The following is a 9146-nucleotide window of genomic DNA, read 5'->3' as shown; positions in this document are numbered from 1 at the left end:
GCAAAGTCCTACAGCCTCCAGGCTGCAGGGCAGGGTTGTCTCCTTCCGTTGCTATTAACAGCGGAATGAGAGCTGAGAGCTGAAAATCAGAGAACAGAAGAGTAGGTTGAGCTTCTCCTGGGAGGATCAGTGCTGTCTTTTCCCCTAGAAGAAGGTCTTCTGCTGTTTAGCCCCAGGTATGATGTGTGTGATGTCCTCTTCCAGGCTCACAGCAGCTGAACCCCTCCAGCCACTGGAGGCAGGGCAGTGAACCTGCTGTTCCCTCCCAGTCTCAGAGGACTTATGTTCCTATCTAGATGTGAGCAGCTAATACTGACTGAGGTGTGGTCCAGACAATGACTTCATCTACCTTCTGCCCCAGCCCCTTGACATGAAGCACCTCTGCACCCTGAAGACAGCAGAGCTTTAAAAGCAGATGCCCAAGAGTGGGCTTTTTTTTTTTTTTTTTCATTATTTATTTTTTTAAGCAGAGAAATACCAACATTAAAACTCCCTGCAGTCAACACAGTTTCCCAGAGTTAACCAAGACTGCACATAACTTTGGGCAAAATCTCTGGGGCCAAAATTCTTTCAGAAGCCCTAGCCTGGAAGGGAATTAAATCCTTGCTGTAGGGTTGCCATTGCCAGGGTGTCTCTGGGAGAAGAAGACTGGGAAGGGATGTTTTACAAGGGCTTGTTGTGATAGGACCAAGAGGGGGATGGATTGCATCTGGAATGCAGTCCCCTTGGAAGAGGGGAGATTGAGACTGGAGGTGAGGAAGAAATTATTTGCAGTGAGGGTGGAGAGCCACTGGAACAGGTTGCCCAGGGAGGTTGTGGATGCCTCCTCCCTGGAGGTGTTCAAGGCCAGGCTGGATGAGACCTTGAGCCACCTGGGCTGGTGAGAGGTGTCCCTGCCCATGGCAGAGGGTTGGAACTGGATGAGCTTTAAGGTCCTTTCTGACCCAAACCATTCTATGAAACTACAGAAAAACTGAGTTGAATTAAATGGAAAAACAAAAGGTATAGGGTTAGAAAATCAGTCAGGAGTTGTCCTCCTCTTCCCTCCTCCCTGGTGCAGAGGTTGTGCTTTCAAAGCACATCCATCCTGGCTTAAATAGCCTTTCACAAAAACCTCCTAAGCCCATACCTCTACACTAAGTACCCCTTGCAGAGGTGCCCATTTAAAGGCCCTCCAGCCAAAGCTGTAAATCACTTTATAAGGTAGTTGTGGTGCATTAGTCTCAGTAGAACTTAACTTCACCTCCAAGGTATTGAGAGCTGGCTGCTAGCCACCAAATTGAGACAGCATCCTTCATTAGGGCTTGATAAATCTTAGAGAGGAGCATGGCAGTGCTTGCAAAAGCAGAGCTAAGGGCTCTTCATGTCCAAAAGAGGCTGCTTTTGTTGGGCTGTGTGTTGGAAATGAGTGGTGGTTCACACTCAGAACACAAACATGACTTGGAGTTTCATTTAGGAGGAGAGCTGAACAGAGATAATTAAAGCACAGCTTGGCTGTGCTTGATCAAAAGCAAACCTGTGGTCTGCGAATGTCTTAAAGCTGATGAATGCTTCAGCATTTACTCATACTGAGGGGCATTTACTCATACTTGTCAAGCTCTTGAAGTCAGTGTTATTAATCATTGAGGTCAGGCTCCAAGAGGAAGATGTAGGACTGAAATCCAGCACATTTGCAGGTAAATGCTTTTTGTAGTGAATGAAGGAGGAGGGGGGAAAAAGAAAAAGAAAAAAAAAGAGCCAAATGAGAAAGAAGTTAAATGAAATAATGTGATAGGATATCATTAGGGATAATGAAATGGAAGCTTTGGGAAATACTAAGCACTTGGGGGTTTTGCATTTAGATTGAACAAAATGCTTAAAGAAACGTTCAAAGGGATATTCAATATGCTGCTGACCTCAGTGGGTGAATGAAATATTCATCATCACAACTGGAACAGCTACAGGATGTCAGCCTGGGGTTTGTGCTGTGGTGATAGTTTCATAGAATCACAGAATGGTTTGGGTTGGAAGGGACTTTAAAGAGCATCCAAGTTACAACCCCCCTGGCATGGGCAAGGACACCTTCCACCAGCCCAGGTTGCTCAAGGTCTGAAGATTTCCAGGGAAGGGACATCCACAACCTCCCTGGGCAACCTGTTCCAGTGTCTCCCCACCCTCACTGTGAAGAATTTTTTCCTAATCTCCAGTCTAAATCTCCTCTCTCCCAGCTCAAAGCCATTGTCCCTCATCCTAGCACTACAAGCCTTTGTAAAAAGTCCCTCCCCTGCTTTCCTGTTCCCTCCCCTGTTTTTTCCCTCTTCAGGTTCTGGAAGGCCTCTGTAAGGTCTTCCCAGAGCCTTCTTTTCTCCTGGGGCTGACCAATCCCAGCTCTCTCAGGCTCTCCCCATTGGCAAGAAGTTCCAGTGCTCTGATCATCTGTGTGGCCATCCCTGGAGGTGTTCAAGGAAAGGATGGCCATGGCACTTTGGGCCATGGTTTAATGGCCATGGTGGTGGTGGGTTGCTGGTTGGACTCAATGATCTTAGAGGCCTTTTCCAACCCAAACAATTCCATGATTCTATCATCAAATGGATTTCCTCTGGTGACTCAGACTTGGCTCCTTGCCCTTCTCCAAATCCAATCCACCTTGTCAATACACTAAATAAAAGCTAGAAAAGAAAGCAAGGCAGGCAATAATTGTGGCTGTCAAACACCTGCAGCTTCTTGGGGTGGGAAAGTAGTGAACAGAAGCCTGGTTCTATCAGCTGGCATTTGCTGCCAGACCTCCAGTCACCTGGAAACTCAGGATGAGTTTTGTGCATTTACCTGCAAACTGAGAGTGAGCAAATTAAGTTAAAGGTCGACTAGGTTGTGCTGCCAGCTTACTGCATGCCACTCAGAAACTCCCCTAAGCAGACTACCACTGAAATAGTGAATGAGGAAGATCAGTTCAAGGTGGAATAACAGGAAGAAAGTCAATAAGGACTCCCCTCACTGCCCAGACAGAGTCTGAAGGGCTCCAGTTGGAACATGGAGATGATGTGAGTTTGGCTGTAGGCTGATTCTCTGTGTACAGAGAATATTCCCAAATGGAAAGTGTGACCCCTAAAAGCAAAGGCATCACAGGGTCACAGAACATTAGGGGTTGGAAGGGATCCCCACCAGGCTGGGATCCTGGGATTCCACAGAGGGCTGGATAGTTGTAAAGCCTGCAGAAGGAGACAGAAATTAATACCCTGCTCCTTTATATCCTGCCTTCCAAACACGGGCAGAGAATGGGTGGTTGACGAAGTTGCAGCAGTAAGTCAATCATATTATACCTTCTTTAGAAACCAGAGAGATTATCAGCTCAAAGCAGGGATGTTGTCTACACTGGCTGAGTAAAATGACTATAATAAATCCTCCATCCCTGATAAAATGCTCTGCTGAAGGTTGTGAGCACCCAAGTATTTAAGGCAAACACCATTTCACATGAAATTGGTGCCTTGCCTGTGTGTGAAATCTGTCATCTTGCTTCTGACATTTGTTGTGTGGAGGGAAGAGAAAAAAAAAACTGTTAAAAACAGCACAAAGATAAGCAGTGGAAAAATTACCAACCCAGGATACTCCACTAAATGCTATCACAAGGAAGAAACAAGGGCAGAGAAGAAGACAAACTTCTTATGTAAGTTATGGATCTCCATGCTCTTGTGTGGGATGCTACAGCCAAAAATTAAACCTATTTGACAAGAAGTCCTGCTTGACAAGAGTGATTTTTTATTCTTTTCTATCAAAAGGAAAAGCTACTTTGCTTCTCAAGTGTGGCAGCCAGGAGAAAGCTGAGCTGGAGATGAAGAAGAGAAACAGTAAAATCATAGAATCATTGAATGGGTTGGAAGGGGCTTTGAAGGTCATTCAGTTCTACCCCCCTGCCACAGGCAGGGACACCTCTCACCAGCTCAGGTTGCTCAAGGTCTCATACAGCCTGGCCTTGAACACCTCCAGGGAGGGGATACCCACAGCCTCCCTGGGCAACCTGCTCCAGTGTCTCACCATCATCCCTAGAAAGAATTTCTTCCTAATTTCCAGTCTAAATCTCCCTTCTTCCATCTCAAAGCCACTGCCCCTCATGCTGTCACTACAAGCTCTTGTTAAAAGTCCCTTTCCAGATTTGTTTTAGGTCCCCTTCAGGTACTGGAAGAACATAGAGTGGTTTGGGTTGGAAGGGACCTCCAAAGCTCATCCAGTCCAAGCCCTGCAGGCAGCAGGGACATCCTCCACTAGAGCAGGTTGCTCAGAGCCTTCTCCAGCCTCACCTTGAAGAGCTCCAGGCATGGGGCCTCAGCTCCCTCCCTGGGCAACCTGTTGCAGTGTTCCAGCAGCCTCCTGCTGCAGAACTTGTTCCTCACATCCAATCTCAATCTGCTCTGCCTCTCATCCTGTCCCTGCAGGCCTTTGGGAACAGTCCCTCTGCAGCCTTCCTGTAGCCCCTTCAGGTCCTGGCAGGCAGCTCTGAGGTCTCCCTGGAGCCTTCTCCAGGCTGCACACCCCCAGCTCCCTCAGCCTGTCCAAATAATGTTGTTTTGTTTGAAATGTTGGTCTGAAGAGCCACACTTGATAAGAGCTGCAGACACTGAAGCGCAGGCTGCTGGGCACGGTGAGGGAGTTTGTTTGGGTAAACAGCTTGGGTTTGCTCTGTAGCACCAGGGAAGATAGCAGTGGTGCTTTTTCTGCATGGTTATCAGCTCACAGTGGTGACACCACAGAACACACAGTGCCAGCAAAAATGGGCTTAATGCTCCCTGGGGACAGAAAATAAATGAGTATTGATAGAGCGTTTCCAAAGGGGAAATGGAAGTATTTTAAGTAGAAGGCATTAGAGCTATTAAAAAAAAGGAAAACAAAACAAAACAAAAAAACCAAACAAACCTCTGCGCAATGTCTGTTCTTCATACAGCCAGGAAGAATCCAAGAAGATATATTCCACCCATTAACCAAACACTTCCCAGCAGCAATGAGCCTGCTAATGAGACCAGCTCCCTTCAGCTTGGGCTGCTGAATTTCAAAAGGAAGCTATTATGGGCCACAGATTGGCACATGCACACAGAGGTGGTTGTGAATATTTCAAGGCTGGGGTTTTTTTGTATGTGTGTGGGGGGTGTGTTGTTTTGTTTTGTGTTTCCTGGGCTTTTGGGTTGGGTTGGTTTTATGTTTTTTTGTGGTGTGGTTTTTTTTTTTTTCTGCTGTTTCTCATTATAATCAAAACAGTCAATTGAAGCACAATTTGTCTGCAGGCTTCAGTTTCCTAACAGGACCAAAGACTGCAAGATATTTCCATTAGAAGATGGCAAAAGGGCTAGGAGAGGCTACATGCAGAAAACACAACCTCAGTCAAGTTCTCCTGCAGATTCTGTAGCTGGGGGAGGGACTGCTTCCAGCTTGTCTGAGCAGGAGATACAATGCAAGGGCCAAAGGCAGACTTCTGTGGTCCAAGATCCATGAGGGCTACTCAAAAATGAGGTCAAGACTTGATCTGAGGAAGCATTTCTTTACCAAGAGGGTGGTAAAACACTGGAAGAGGCTTTCTGGAGAGGTGGTTGATGCCCCAAGTCTGTCAGTGTTCAAAAGGCGCTTGGATACTTCCCTGAAAAACATGCTTTGCCTTTTGGTCAGTCCTGAAGTGGTTAGGCAGTGGGACTAGAGGAGTGTTGTAAGGCCCTTCTGGAATGTTCCTCTCCTCTCCTCTCCTCTCCTCTCCTCTCCTCTCCTCTCCTCTCCTCTCCTCTCCTCTCCTCTCCTCTCCTCTCCTCTCCTCTCCTCTCCTCTCCTCTCCTCTCCTCTCCTCTCCTCTCCTCTCCTCTCCTCTCCTCTCCTCTCCTCTCCTCTCCTCTCCTCTCCTCTCCTCTCTTTCCTCTTTCCTTTATTCTTTCTTCTCTCTTCTTTTCCTTTACCCTATCCTATCCTATCCTATCCTATCCTATCCTATCCTATCCTATCCTATCCTATCCTATCCTCCCCTAAAATCCTGCTTTGAGATGTAAACCAGATTAAAGTGGGTGTCTCTGTGTTCCTCATGCTCTATGTCCCTGCTGTGTGAAGCTGAGGGTGGGTAGTAATACCTGCCAGCAGCAGTGCAGGCAGTGTAGCAGCTCACACCATGAATATCCCTGAGTTCATAGAATCACAGAATGGGTTGGAAAGGACCTTTAAAGGTCACCTGGCCCAGCCTCTCTGCCAGGAGCACAGCTGATGTGGTCAAGGTGACAAGTGACATCCCTTCACCCCATCTGTCCTGGAAAAAAAAAATTGAATTTTGGTTTAAAGATAAGAGAGAAGTTGGAAGCAGCAGCTGATCCCAACAGGCAGGATTTGTCCCTGAGGCCAGCAGGAGAGCAGCAGCCAGCCAGCTCTTTGCTGACATGCTGGTAAGGTGGGGAGGGACCAGCAGTGACAATCTGGTCTCTTCTCCTCCCTTCTTCCCTGTGAGATGACTCACTGCAAGGTCTTCATGTGGTGGAAGCATGGAGGCTCATCACTGCAGATCTGAGCTATTTGAAGGATCTCTGATGCAACCCTAGCACAAAAGATGAAGGATTCTTCACAGGGTTTTGAAGGATTCTTCACAGGGTTTTGTAATATCTCTAATTTCTCTGACTTTCCCCCACTTACTTTCATTCCTTTTCAGAGTGAAAAGCTTTCATTGTTGCTTCTGGTGGATAGTGACCACAGGTTAAGCACTGAAAGTCCCTTTGGTTGGATGTTGTTCAAAACACTTCCAGCCTTTTTCTCCTGACAATGTTGTCCTAGACAAGAGGCTGCAGCACAGGGCTGGCTGAGACATGGATCTGTCTGTCACAAGTAGCACAGGGAGTGTGGAAACCTTCCTGCTCTGCACTGAAATGTCTCCAATCTCACAAACCCCTCTGATTTACTAAAAATAAATGGTCTGTCTCACCAGAAATATTCTCACTCAGCTCTGAGTGTTTGTCAGATAACATGAAGGAAACACTTGTTCTGGGCTGTATCAGATACCAGGGATTGGTATTGCTTCTACTCTCCCTGTCTGTTCAGCAAAGAGCACTTGTAAGTCAGAGATCATCTTCTCACCCTTCTCTTCACACAGAGAGCAGCAAGTTCTGGCTTGGAACCGTTAAAACATGCAGCATTGTACCAAATGCTTGATTTTCCCCCAGTTTCTTCTTGAATTGGAAAGTCAGCCCTTCCAATCCTGCAACGAGTCCCCAAGCTTGGAAATATTTGTCATGAGAGCTCAGGAGCTTTCAATTGAATGAAGCTCCTCTCTTTATTTAATAAAGCTCATTCTATTAAGTGATTTGCCTGTGTTTACATGTGCATGATGAGGCAGCCAGCAGAAAAACCAAACAGGTCTGCAGGCATGAGGTGCTGCCTGCTGCTCCCAATAAGATGAAGAACGAATCATTAAGGACGTCAGCTCGTCACTTTGCTTCCTGGTCACAACAGTACAACAAAAAGCTACCTGTGGAGCTCATAAGAGACCTCTTGACTTCAGCAGTTCCAATCCTTAGCCCACACAGCCCATTTCTGGAAGTGCCATCACTGGTGCAACCTCCACTTCAGATTTTTGAGCATCTCAGCAACACCAACTTGCTTAGAGGAGGAGGACACTTCTCTACAACATGTATTTTGCACAGCTAAACTCTGAAGGATTATGGTGGACTTTCTTTAGGAGGCAGCTGGAGGTAGTTATATTCTTCCTACTAATTAATAATGATGGTCTCTATTGCCCTGGTAGAAGACAAGGTTGGATGGGGCCTTGAGCAACGTGGTCTAGTGGAAGATGTCTGTGCCCATGGAAAAGAAGTTGTAATTAGATGATCTTCCAACCCAAACTGTTCTCTAGTTCTATGATAAGGCAAGGAATTTCCATGGATAATCAGTCTTCCTGACAGATCTGGCCTCAGTGTGTACTGCCCTGTCAGTTGTTTTAGATGGCCATGCAAGGAAGAGTGATAGAACCTCTTACAGAAGGTTGGCTGGCAGATCTGGCCCTGCCCAGGGAGGGTTTGCTTGGATATTAGACAGAAATTCTTTATACAGCAAGAGTGGTGAGAAGCTGGGACAGGCTGCCCAGGGAGGTGGTGGAGTCCCCATCCCTGAAGGTGTTCAAGAAACCTGTGGCCATGGCACTTGGGGCCAGGGTTTAGTGGCCATGGTGGTGCTTGGTTGCTGCTTGGACTGGATGATCTTGGAGGTCTCTTCCAGCCAAAACAATTCTATGATTCTATGTTTCTTCTGCTCTTCCACCCAAGGATGAAACTTGCTTCTCTTCCCTGCTGGCATTTTTGCCTGTCTGGAGCAGGGAAGGCTTTGTCTCAGAGCCATGGGCATCAGGGAGTGATAACCAGTAGCAAAGGGAAACTACAGCACACAGTAAGCATGCAGCAAGATTGCTGACTTTATAGCAGCAAATGATCCTCATAAATACCTGAGCCCCTGGGGGACCTCTGTCCCAGGTTTCTGGTGAAGTGCCCATGGTGGTGTTCAGTTAACAGTTGGACTTGATGGTCTTAGAGGTCTTTTCCAGGTGGAGCAATTCTGTGATTCTGTGAAATCAAGAAGAATTCAGAGAAATATCTTCACATAAGGCAGAGGTCTGCAGATCAGCTGCTTTCCCAAGCAGAGCAGCTCCCATTGCTCCTGACAGCTGCAAGCACAAGGTTGAAAGAAGAAAGTCAGGTTGTGAAGGATGCACACAGCTTGGACATCATCTCTCTGAAAACAAAGCACCTTAATTACATGAAAATGCATCTAATTACCTTTTATTAGAGCTGATCAGGATAAAATCCATGCAGACAATTGCAAACACAGTACAGAGAAAGATACTGCTCTAAAAGAGCAGGGGGGAAAAATCATGAACATACAAATGTCTTCCTACAAATATCCTGCAGTTATGTCACTTCCAATGGTTTTTCTGTTTCATTCCTTTGATGAAGCCTAGCAATCCTGTGGAAATGATTTGCTTTGTAGCTGGACTCCTGCCACTGTCCTCTTCATTTCAGCCTGATGGTGAAGTTCTCCACAAACATCACTTGAGAATGTCTGAGAGACTCTTGTGGGATGCCAGTCAAAGACTGCAGAGGAAAGCAGGATGTGGGTAAAATGATTTTAGTGAATTATTCATCTGCAAAAGAACCGTGGTCCCCAAA

The sequence above is a fragment of the Indicator indicator genome, chromosome 22 (assembly GCF_027791375.1).
Source record: "Indicator indicator isolate 239-I01 chromosome 22, UM_Iind_1.1, whole genome shotgun sequence".
NCBI classification, from domain to species: Eukaryota; Metazoa; Chordata; class Aves; order Piciformes; family Indicatoridae; genus Indicator; species Indicator indicator.
Note: the sequence above shows the minus strand (reverse complement) of the source record.